At 39.3% G+C, this 12,462-nt stretch overlaps 1 pseudogene across 1 annotated transcript in view; it reads left to right on the top strand.

Annotated features, from left to right (window-relative positions):
- LOC145494245 (E3 ubiquitin-protein ligase UBR5-like) overlaps positions 1-12,462 on the top strand; it is a 50,517-nt pseudogene that overhangs the window by 1,696 nt on the left and 36,359 nt on the right. Inside the window, exons 3-9 of the transcript XR_014050245.1 lie at positions 495-600; positions 1,552-1,762; positions 3,317-3,435; positions 3,596-3,733; positions 4,400-4,511; positions 10,777-10,934; positions 11,899-11,988. The product of XR_014050245.1 is annotated as an E3 ubiquitin-protein ligase UBR5-like (transcript). The remainder of the gene's footprint in view (positions 1-494; positions 601-1,551; positions 1,763-3,316; positions 3,436-3,595; positions 3,734-4,399; positions 4,512-10,776; positions 10,935-11,898; positions 11,989-12,462) is intronic.

Genomic DNA, 12,462 nt, shown 5'->3' with positions numbered 1-12,462 from the left:
GCAGGATACGGTCTCGATGGATTTCAAGGCTTGGCTATCAAGTATCACAACGCACGCTTTGCACTTTGTTTATCGAGTCGTTTTGAAAGAGTCCTGAGTTTCTTTGGTGTTTTCCCTGTCTTCTAAAGCCACTTCGTATCTCTACACACTTAAAAAGGTTCGTTTGAAATCATCGTGTTTGATTTTGTGAGCATTTCACAAAAATTATAGTCAAAAAGCCCACATACACTCATGTTGCTAAACTGGATAAAATGCTTGTGTACTTGCCATAAATAAGCTTAGTAAAACTTCAGGTTGAAACTTGCTGTGATTTGTTCGCATATCCGCAGTAGCTGAAAGAAAATTCTAAGAAATACAAGAAGAGCTTTCCAAGAAATTCTTACCTGGAAATGAAGAAAATCTTGTTTTTGGCCTCAAAAATTGGGGGTCGACTTATACACAGGATCGACTATTACACGGGTAAACACGGTACATACATGTGTGCTTTACCATAGGGGTGTACTTCCATTTGAGCAAAGAAAGAAACTATTAGAAAAAGCTCGGGCCAGGGCAAGAAGAAACCGCACCACCTTCACCAGCTGCATAGTACGAGAAGTTCAGGTAATTCATGCCAAGAGTGAAACTTAACAGTAAACAGAGAGAAAATTTAAATCTTTGAATAATCGTATGAAAGGATTTGATGCATGCATTACTTAATTACGTATGTCTATGTGCACTGCTATAACTATATCAGGGTTAGGGTTAGCTTAGCTAACTATAATTCAAATTTGTTACCCCCAGTTTACACCCTTTGACTTAAACAGATTAGCCAAGAGAATTCACAGACATCATAAAAAGAACCAAACTAACAATAGGCAGCTGATTATTTGAAAGATTAACTTCCCTTTCAATGTCTCCTAATCAGAAAATTTATGCTCTTGGGAAACCTCTTGGACTATGAAAAAGAGGTGTGTGCAAGGCATTCAAAGTGAAAGAGGGTTTTGTTTCCTATAAGACCCCTCTGTTTGTCAGGTTTTTAAGGTGTCAGTCGTCAAAAAGAGTCTTTTAAAGGCTACCTACTCCTTTGTAGTACTCATCACATTTAATTGAAACTTCAAATAATTGAAATTATGATCAGAAGTTCAACTACAACATACTTGTCAACATCCCCCTTTCCCCTTTCAGTGTTGAATTTCATGTATCAGTTCAGAGTGTTTATGAATAGGGTTTGGGGTTTGGTTTGGGCAGACTGTTATGAAAATGAGATTTATGACAAAGATTGTTAGTATGATCAAAAATTAAAATTGTGAATCACTGATAAGTGGACTCAGGGCTCAACCATTCTCTTTAATGTTGCAGATTTTAACTAGATAAGTGAAAGTTGGTTCTACAAAGTGTTAGACAAGTGTGGACAGTACATGTATGCCTGTTACAGCATATGGTTACAATGTACAAGTGTTTCTTGTGAACATTATACAGAACTTGTAGTACCGTGATAGAAAGGTGTTAGCTGCACATAAAATCTTGTACCAACTTAACAACTGCCGAAGTATTGCTTTTCTTCAACATCAGGTCTGCTTACGCAGCTGTCCTTTGTATCATCCTGGTTCTATTGGTTTCAACATCTCTTCTGGTATCCCTGGTATGGGACAGTTATTAGAATCGGCATGGAATCTGGATGAGAAGTGCTGCTTTAAAGTGCTGCCACTAGGGAATGAAGAATCTCCTAATCCACCACTTATTGAGGAACAAGACAGTGATGTTCCTGGCTCTCTTGGCCTGAGTGAGTTTAATTTAATGGCAGCTGATATATAGCTAGAGAGTCAAGGACTACATGTACACCCCATGGTTGATGCAAGTCATGAAATACATGTACACATATATTAGCACGTGTAGGTTTTGGATGGCCAATATGACTTAATTTCGGTTACAAGTGCAGCAAATGCACTTCAGGCATTAATTGCATATTCTTGCATTTTGATTGGTTCTAACTTATTATCTATTGGAAGACCTGTAGGTAATGCATAGACGATGTCATTAACATTTTTTCCCCTTCTTTACTGTGTAAAACAAGTAGACTCCATGTTGCTGTGCATCTATGAACATACATATATACATGAACTTTATTGTTTCTCGAATTGAAGAGTAGCTTTATACAAGCAAATTTTTGTGAGAGAAAAAAATAACAAAAGAAATCAACCTAATATACAGTAACAAACAAACAAACAAACAAACAATGTATTCAGTAATAGATTACGGATGACGTCAAATTGCGGTAAGAACATCAGCGACATACTCACCTAACAGCTCTTGTGCCACTATTTTGGTCCTACCACATTTTGACATCATCTGTAATCTATGACTAAACAGACTCACCAGAACATGGAATCTATTTGTTAATTTTATCACATATTATAGTTCAGATAAGACCCTGCGCACACTCTGATTGGTGGAAAAACCCATGTTTTATCAGAGCATAAAACATAGAAAAAGCACATTTTATTGTTTTTCGCCACATTACCGCTATATCACAAAGCAAATGAAGAAGCCTAAGCTAGTATAATATTACGCTGTGATAAAACTCAATGGGCATTTGAAATTATGAGGCAGCCAAGATTGAAATACCTACCAGCAATTTTCACAGTTTATTGGGTTTTAGCTACTGTCTCAAAAGAACTAGCAATTACTACTAGTTCTTTTTAGACAATAATGAAAACAAGAGTAAACTGTATAAATTGCTGTAAGGTATTTCAATGCTTGTTGCCTCAATGTTTTCCAAAATTAAAGTCACTTATTATATCTCTTAGTTAGTACGCGCGCTGTGATTGGTCAATTTAGCGGGCCGTAATCTACTGTAGGGCCCCCTAAAGCTGTTTTTGTTGCCAAAGTGTTTCGCCAAGTGTTCTTAACATTTTTAGGAGGCAAAAGTTTAAAACTTTCTTTTACTTCTGAAATTGTGTATTAAAACCTACTAACGATTTCAAATTGACTAGTTTAGCTTTTACGGTGCGTCAGAAATTTGAAGCTGTTCTGTGTGTATAGAAACCGTTCCCGAACCCGTGAGACATCCAGTAGAGATATAAATACCTTACTAACCTCGTTTTCTCGGTCAGTACTGTAAGTTACGGATCCTTGTTTTTCCCCCTTCGATTTATGGCCCCCGTGCTTCGCGCTTGGGCCATAAATCGATGTGGAATAAACTCGGTCCGTAACTTACAATATAGCCATCAAACTCAGTTAGGAAGAGGTATTTAGGGCTTCATTCCACTCACCCCTTCAATATTGTGAATATCAACTGTAGGATTGTGTTGATTTTTCATTGATTTGTCATTTGCAGAGCGTAAAAAGGATCCATCAGTAGAGGCAGCAGAAGATAAATCTGTTCAGGATTGGGATTTGAAAGATGTTATTTTTGTAGAAGATAAACGTAACATTCCTGTTGGAAAAGTACTTAAAGTAAGTGCATCTAGCTTTTTTTGGAAGGATGCAGTGTAGTTTATGGAAATATCCCAGATTACAGTATCTTAGTGCATATGAACTCTCAACAAAATGGTGTTACGTTTGTACTTGAACTGTTGGCAGTTATTTCAATGTGTGGCATTATTTTGTTTTCCAGGTGGATGGACCTTATGCTGCTGTCAAGTTTCCACCCAAAGATAGTGCTCTTCAGGCTGCAGCTGCAGCTCTCTCAAATGAAGAGGCCAGTGGATCTCTTCTGCAGGATGTACGTCTTCTACGCAAGGATGAACTTCAGGTAACTGCTATGCTTAAAGGGGCAGTATCATGAGAGTCTTCCAAGTTTTTTGCAAACTATGCTAGAATTATAAAGCTGCACTCACTGATCAACAAAATAACCTTAAAACGACAAAAAAGGCATAAATTCAATCTCTAAGATATCAATGATTTTTCCTCCAAGTAACATTGTCAAACTTGCAAACGTTGGCCTGACATTTTCTAGTTTTAGACCATTTCTTTCCTACTCATCCATAGCCACAACAGTTGTAAACAACTGTCATGACTAGTACGGTGCATTTTAGCAAGGTTAGGCAACTACTTGTGGATTTCCAATTAATACCAACACCTTCTTTGGATTTTCAAGTAGCACTAAATCTTGGTGAGACTGCCCCTTTGATCAGTTGTTTCAACCTATCAATTCATTCATGTAACAAAGTTTCGTTAAAAAATATCTTATTACTAGTTAACATGACTGTAAAACTAACGGTATTTTCAGCCTTAGACTGCATGTACGTTCACTATAGCTAGCTACCAGAGTTCCATAGTTTATTCATGTGGCACTAAACTGATAAGCTGATAATTATATGTAAGATATGATGATGTGTAAAAATTAATTGTACTTTATAATTTTCTGGCAATCTCTGTACATAAATAATGAATATAATGCTTGGGTTTTTTGTTATAGCTGGTTAAGTCATCCGCTGCAAACAAGATTCCTGACTGTATTCAACGCACACCAAAACTTTTATCTGTCCCGTCAGGTGCTAAACCTCTGGCTGTGACTGTTAACTGCAAAGGTACAATTAGTTTACTTTTACATGTAGTAATGATAACTTTGTCTTACTTACCTTTGAATATGTGATTATATTTCACAAACTCCAGTCGAAATATATGAGAATAAATCAGGTATTGTCCGCTTACTTGTGCTTCGATCTACACCTTTAATGCCCCAAGAGGTACCCCCCAAGAAAACTAAACACATGATGTAATCCCATCAAGACCCGGGAGCACTAACCATGTGCTCCCAGGATTCCTAGCAGCTTTTTCTGCCGTGCCTCAATCTTATAGACAGGTAAGTATTTTTCGCTCGTATTTGAGCTTTTATTTCTCCCTTTTTTTGTTGCTCTAGCTTAAAATTTCCTTGCAGGAATCAACCTACAGTGGTTTCCTTCGACTACAGCGTTTTTTTGAGGCCAGATATGATGCCTTCACATTGCAAACGTAAATCACGTTCACCTTCCCACCATTCGCATGATCGGGACTTGCCATCTAACTCACCCAAACATCATCGTTGAAAGGCCAGCAACAAGCTGGAGTCCATTCTGAAGTCTTTCGACACCCTTAAAAATGATGTTTCCAACTGTAATAGCTGTTTGGCCCTTTATGAGTCCCACTTAGAACAACAGAAAATGGCTTTCAAACCAGATCATGAAGTCGACTGTGATGCCATTTCCTTGTTGGTTTCTGAAGACCCTGCGTTCAAGTCTGTCAATGGAGATGAGGCTTTTCAGCCATCAGCCGAGGCAGAATTGTCGCCAAATGAGGCTACTAAGCCACCAAACACGGCTATTAAGCCACCAAACAAGGCCTTTGAGCCGCCAAACAAGGCTATTAAGCCACCAAATGACACCTCGAGTGCAGGCGATACAAAATGCGGGATCAAATGACAATGCCAACTCCGCATGTTATGACCTCGACACTTCTGTCACATCCTGGAAACCATCCACGGTGTTTTCTTCATTCTTGGACAAAAACTTCGGAAGGAAACTCAGTTACGGTCAAGTTTTGGATATTTTGGAAACTAGCAGTGTCGTATCTGTCAATGCTTTAGCATCGCCTACACTTTATACCATGATCATCAACCAAATTTCAAACCCTCAAACCAAGAAATATGTACAAGAACATTATAAGGAACTTACCTCCATTCAGCGTTCTTTACTTAATGCCACTGGCCCTCTTTGCTGTCTACATGACGCGCTTGAATCAAAGGAAACTATCTCTAATGAAGATGTTAAGTTAATGTTAGAGCAGGCACTGTGCCTTCTTGGCTCTGCTAACTATCTGTTGTCAGCATTAAGACGAAAGAAGGTTTTAGCAGCCATTAATAAGGCCAAGATTAATTTAGGGGACCTCCCTTTACCTAATGCTAAGAAAATGCTTTTTGGAGATGACTTTCCCTTCGTTGCCTCAAAGCAGGCTGACCTATCCCGTGGCCTCTCTAAAACCCTCTCATCAAATACAGGGCGCCAATTTCCACAGATATCTGGCCCTTCCCAACGTTTTGGATCTAGAACAGCCCCCATACGACACACCTTCCACTCTGCAAAGTATGCCCAAACCTGTGCATAAAACTGCTTTTTTCATCCTCAAAGGACGACCCAACAAGAATCAACCAGCACCTATCCCAGCGGAAGCAAACAACTTCAGACCCAGAAATTCTAAGTATTGTAAAGGGCTTTCAAATAGATTTTCATTCACCCCCAGTTCAGTCCTGCCCTCCTGTTACAAGAGCAGGTCCATCAGAAACTCAGTTGATCGATGCAGAAGTCCAGGAACTGTTAAAGAAAGGAGCTATTCAGGAGGTCAACCCTTCAGACGAAGGCTTCTACAGCTGCCTTTTTTTTGTTCTGAAGTAAAAAGGGACTTACAGACCTGTAATAGATTGAGTTCATTAAACCGATTTGTTCGCAACTCTCACTTCCAGATGGAAAACCTTCGTTGTTTGAAAACCCTTCTCAGGAGTACATGACAAGTATTGATCTAAAAGTTGCCTATTTTTCTGTTCCCATGCACAAATCCTCTGAAAGGTTTCTCCGTTTCATCTGGGGCAGCAAACACTACACCTTTCAGGGTCTTCCTTTTGGGCTAAGTTCAGCACCCCAAATCTTCACCAAACTTCTGGAACCTGTAGCTGTCTTCTGAGGAAGAAGGGGTACCAAATCATGGTATACTTGGATGACTTCCTTCTCCTTGCCTCTGCCAAGGAGGAAGCTCAACATCTAACTCAAATGACAGTAACTCTATTGCGATCACTGGGCTTCCTCTGGAGTCTTGTCTTGCCGTTTGGGTAGCCCCTTTGCATCTTGGGGCTGTTCAAACTCTGCTTATCCAAACCTTGAGAGACCACCAGTTCAATTTCAACTGTCAACTAACACTCAACTCCCAAGCTTGGGCAGAACTAACCTGGTGGATACACAATGTAAACAAGGGCAACGGCAGCCCTGTTCCTCCCCCACCTCCTGATCTAACAATTCTCTCGGATGATTCTATGCTAGGTTAGGGCACAACATGTCAGGACAAATCCACCAATGGCAAATGGTCCAGTCAGGAATCAACTCAACACATCAACTTTCTGGAACTGAAAGCAGCATTTCTAGTCCTAAAAACATTCCTCAAGGGCCAGTCTCACAAGGTTGTACTGTTGAAGATGGACAACTCCTCTGCAGTTGCTTAAATAAACAGCAGGGGAGGTACCCACTCAGTCCCTCTGATGTCCTTAACTCTGGAGATCTAGACTTGGTGTCTTCACAGAAACCTCCTCATTTCTGCACAGCATGTCCCTAGAAAAGAAAATACCATAGCCGACCAACAGTCTCGTACCTTCCTAGATTCCAGCGACTGGCTACTTCACCCAAAGGTAGTCACACGGTCCTTCCTTACAAATTGCAACACAGATTTGTTTGCCAGTCGCTTAACAGCTCAACTACCTCAATACATCAGTTGGAGACCAGATCCAGGAGCATTTCATATAGATGCCCTAACTCTACACTGGAATTCTCTGAAGGGCTATGCCTTTCCCCCCTTTAACCTTATTCCAATAGTTCTCAACAAGGTAACTCAGGACAATACAGATCTAGTCCTTGTAGCACCAATATGGCAAGCCCAACCATGGTGGCCAATCCTGTTGAATCTTTTAGTCAGCAACTGACAGTGTCCTACTGCCACACAGTCCACATCTCTTGCAGGACCCCTCTGATCCGAACAGGATACATCCGATGTTCCCACGCCTTCATCTAGCCGTGTGTCACATCTCCAACAATACTACCAGTATAACAGGTTACCAAATTCCTCCTCTCGGCAACTCGGTCCTCCACTCGCAAGGCCTACCAGTCAGCAGGGTCCTGCTGGAGTAGCTGGTGTACTGAAGGGAAAATTAATCCTGTTTCAGCCCCACTCCAAAATCCTTGAATTTCTAGCAAAGGCCTTTTCAGATGGTTTGGAGTACTGCTCCATAAATAAACTGCACTCAGCTATCTCCTCTACACATTCAAAGATTGACAGCTTCCCTGTAGGTCCACACCCTCATGTCACTAAGCTAATGAAGGGAATACTCAACTCCCACCCTCCGAAACCAAGGTACTCACATACTTGGGATGTCAAGAAGGTGACAGCGCACCTAACTTCCTTAGGAAGCAACAGCTCTCTGTCCCTCAAGCACTTGTCAAGGAAACTTGTTATGCTCTTTGCCTTGGCTTGCTTAGAAAGGGCAGCTTCTCTGGCTAAATTAGATCTTAGATACTGTAAAATCCTCCCAGAGGGAGTTGTTTTCTCCCTTACTTCCCCTAGAAAGCGTGGTAACCCTAGCCATTTAGCTCAGGCCTTCTTCGCTCATTTCCTTCACAACTGGAAACTTTATCCTGTTGAAACTCTCTGTCACTACCTCAAGAAATGGTGTCCAGTTTGCCATACTCTTTTATGCTCCAAACCAGACCCTTTGCTTATCTCTTATATTAAGCATCACAAACAGGTTTCCTCTGCTGCTGTTGGGTGCTGGCTCCGGCTTACCATCAAGGATGCTGGAATCAACATGGAAATATTCAAGGCCCATTCAGTTCATTCAGCTTCAACTACAGCAGCAGCCAATGGAAGTGTTTCTCTGGATGAGATATTGACAATGGCTGATTGGTCATCTCCATCCACCTTCCAGAAGTTAAACTATAAGCCAGGGTTCAATTCAAAATACTGCTATGCTGTTCTCAAACAACCTTCCTTCCCCTGTGTGAAAGCTTTCCAATCAGTGATTTAGCTTGTATACCCATTTATTCAGAACTTTTGTTCCCTGTTATGTCTTTGTTACGTGTTTCAGGCATTAAATCTGTGTTTACTTTGCTTATACCTTGATGTCGAAATCTACATAATTTATTCTCATGTATTTCAACCGGAATTTGTGAAATATAATTGGAATTGTCATGGTCTGTGTCCTAAGGCTGCAAGGTGTAGAAGTTGTTTGCTAGGTTACTACAGAATGTGAGAGGTACATGTAGAACATTTGAAAGCAAGGGAATGAGAGAGGGAGGAATGAGCAGATGAAAGGAGAGAGAGAGGAGAAATGTAAAAATCCCTCCTGCCCTAAAAGGATCTACCAGGGTATGTTGCCATTTGCGCATCCTGGAAAGTTTGATTAAAGTCTATACATGTCATTTTGAACCTGGCCAAAATAATTCAAAATGCTGTGACTGAACTCCTTTAAAACCAAAAGAGCAAATGGTCTAGATAGCAGCAGACACGTAAAGATTTTAAGGAAAACGACCAATTTTTTAAGTTTAAAAGACATGTTTCGACAGAACTTCTGTCATCGTCAGTTGAATGAATGATTTCTTATTTAACGGTTCTTTCTATGACCAAATTGACGGTGTGGCCATGGGGTCTCCCCTTGCTCCCGTATTAGCCAATCTTTTTATGGGGCATCATGAAAAACTGTGGTTGGAAAATTTTCAATGCTCTAAAATCTTATTTTATCGTAGGTATGTTGACGACACTTTTTTGTTTATTTCACTCGGAACACGATGCTGTTATATTTTTTGACTACATTAACTCTAGGCACCCCAACATAAGGTTTACTATGGAAAAAGAACTTAATCGCAAATAACCCTTTCTAGATGTTCTTATTGATAATAGTGACACTAATTCCTTCCTAACTAGGGTTTACCGTAAGAAAACCTTTAATGGGTTATTAACTAATTATTTTAGCTTCACCTCTTACTCATACAAAGTAGGTCTCATTAGGACTCTTGTTGACAGGGCCTACAAGATCAACAACACTTGGTTGGGGTCACACGAGGATATAACCAAGCGTACTGAAATTCTCAAAAAGAACCTTTTCCCTGCCCATTTAATTGAAAAAGTGGTTAACTATTACATCATTGGGACCCATAGCAATCATTGTCCCCGGGGCTACCCCCTTACCACCTTGCCCACGTTTTACTTTAAGCTGCAGTACATAGGCCATTTTTCTGTCATCACTCAGAAAAAGATTCGACACTTAATCAAGCGCTATTGTAATGATTTAGACATCAAATTAGTTTTTTCTTCCTTTAAGATAGGTACCCTTTTTGGTGTGAAAGACCCTATCCCCGGTGGGCTTTGTTCACGTGCGGGCTGTAATGCCTGTTATGTCGGCGAAACCTCCCGACATTTTTCCACATGCGTACGTGAGCACTTAGCCATTGATAGGGCCTCTCGCATCTTCAAACATCTTCAGAATTCTGAACGTTGTCACTCATTGTGTTCAATAGACTGCTTTCATATTTTAGATCACGCCACTACCAGCTTTCAACTCAAGATAAAGGAGGCTATCCATATTCAAAAAGAACTACCTTGCCTCAATCAGCAATTACACCGTGTAAATCTAAAATTATCCTTTTAATTTACACCTTTTCACGTTCTGTTGTTACTATTTGTCTTAATTAGCATTTTTGCCTACTTATTATTACACTTGCTTTGTAATCATTCATTAAACTGAAGATGACAGAAGTTCTGTCGAAACATGTCTTTTAAACTTAAAAAATTGGTCGTTTTCCTTAAAATCCAAAAGAGCAAATGCATTAGTGGTTGCTAGATTGCCAGTGCACTTGTGTCTCTTGATGGGCAATAGAATTTGAGTTGCACCTAGGAGCTCCTGACCAGTAGTATAAATAAGCCACAAGAAAAAGTGTATTTTGTACTAGTTGCAGTAAATATGTGGCAATCTGTCTTTAATTTAATACTTCTGGTAGCATACATGTGTACTAGTGTCAATGATTATTGTTTACCAACCTACAGGTGTATTGTTTTTATCTGCAGGAGTTCATGTGATGCTGAAGACTCCATCTGGTGTTCGTTATGCTCTTTATACCTTGGCATCTTCCAAACCCGAACCTGGTGGAACTATGCCAAAAGACTGTGCAACTTTCCTTAGTCAGCCCGGGTCCAGTGATATTCAGTTATACCCAACAGGAGATGTAAGAAATAAATCTCAATGCTATCATCTACTTTGTGATCTCTGTTTATTATTGACAGAGATCATGGTTAGATGGTTATTTTTATTGGCAACCCACATCTTTTGTTGACTTGACCTTGTGTTCTTGACAAATAATGTAATACAAACACTCCAGGCAAACAGCAAGTTTGGGAGAATTTTAAGTCAGATTGTTTATCCCAGTTACAGGGTACAGGAATTTATTGAGGTTATAAGGTTTTATTATTCCTAGATTTTATTTTGTTTTTTACAGCTTAGTTATTTTATTAGTTATTTTGTTTTACTCATGTTTTAAAATCATTGTAAAGCACTATTGGATACCAATAAGCGCTATACATGTATAAATAAAGCATTATTATTATTATTATTAGTATATACCACAGAAGTGAAGAGCACTTTTCGCACACGCTAATTGGCTAGCTTGGAGGTGATTAGCCAAGCACTATTCACCTCTGAGCAGCCAAAGAAAAACAACATGGCTTCCGTTTCAAATAAAGTTAGTATTAAACAAAATAAAGTTACTCTTTGGTCCGCTAGTTATTCAGCTTGTGTGGTATATACTAAAACAATTATTCACCTCAGTGTCAGTGAAAGTGGTGGATATTTACCTCCACTTCGGTGAATAATTGTTAATAATAATAATAATAATAATAATTACCATTATTATTATTATTATTATTATTATTATTAACTAAGTGTATTTACACGATCATCTTTTTAAGTACTCTCAAATTCTCTAAAACTATTTTTAAGGTTTTGCATGTGCTAGTGACTAGCTGGTGTAATTTGTTTACAAATAAATTCAACGAAGTGAATTGAAGTGGATCATCAGATATAAAATGACCTCTAGACTAATCAGCGTGCACATTAAATGTATTATAATCAAAATTAAAATTGCCCTTGTTTCTTTGCACTTATTTTTTTTTTCTGGTACCGTTTCTTTTCAGGATTCTTTAATTATGATGACAGACACCAATGGAGCTCTTTTTCCTCTGTCAAAGAACTTTCTTGGTACTGTTAAAGATCCTGCCTGGACGGTAAGCAATCTGTGTGTTGTCCAGTTGTATCCTAGATAATAGAAAAATGCTGCTCATGTTTCTGTCAATACATGTGAAAGCAAGGAGTGGAAGTTTTGAAGAACAGCAACGTAGAAATGTAACCAGAACACAACTGCCAAGTTCGCTGACAGGTGTTTTTAGTTCTGTCAAAATTTTAAGAGTGTTTCTTTTATTCTTGTACATGTTGCTCAATAGACACATGGGAAAATGTGCCAATATCTCTTTTAGAAAATACTGTAAAAATGAAGAAGTGGAAAATCTCATGTTTGTATGGACTGTAAAACTATTTGCCTTTGTTTCCATGATCAAATTGCCAGCATCTGGGGCTAACCAGTCCTCTGTTAAGACACGTGTCACACACAGGATTAAAGAGCATGGGCTGCAGTGTTTCTTCAGGTTATTGCATGCAAGGTTAGCTACTGTCTTGTCTTGTTACAGCAGCTACATGTATGT

This window comes from Orbicella franksi, chromosome 8, assembly GCF_964199315.1.
Source record: "Orbicella franksi chromosome 8, jaOrbFran1.1, whole genome shotgun sequence".
NCBI classification, from domain to species: domain Eukaryota; kingdom Metazoa; phylum Cnidaria; class Anthozoa; order Scleractinia; family Merulinidae; genus Orbicella; species Orbicella franksi.
This window is presented reverse-complemented; position numbering and strand designations above follow the sequence as displayed.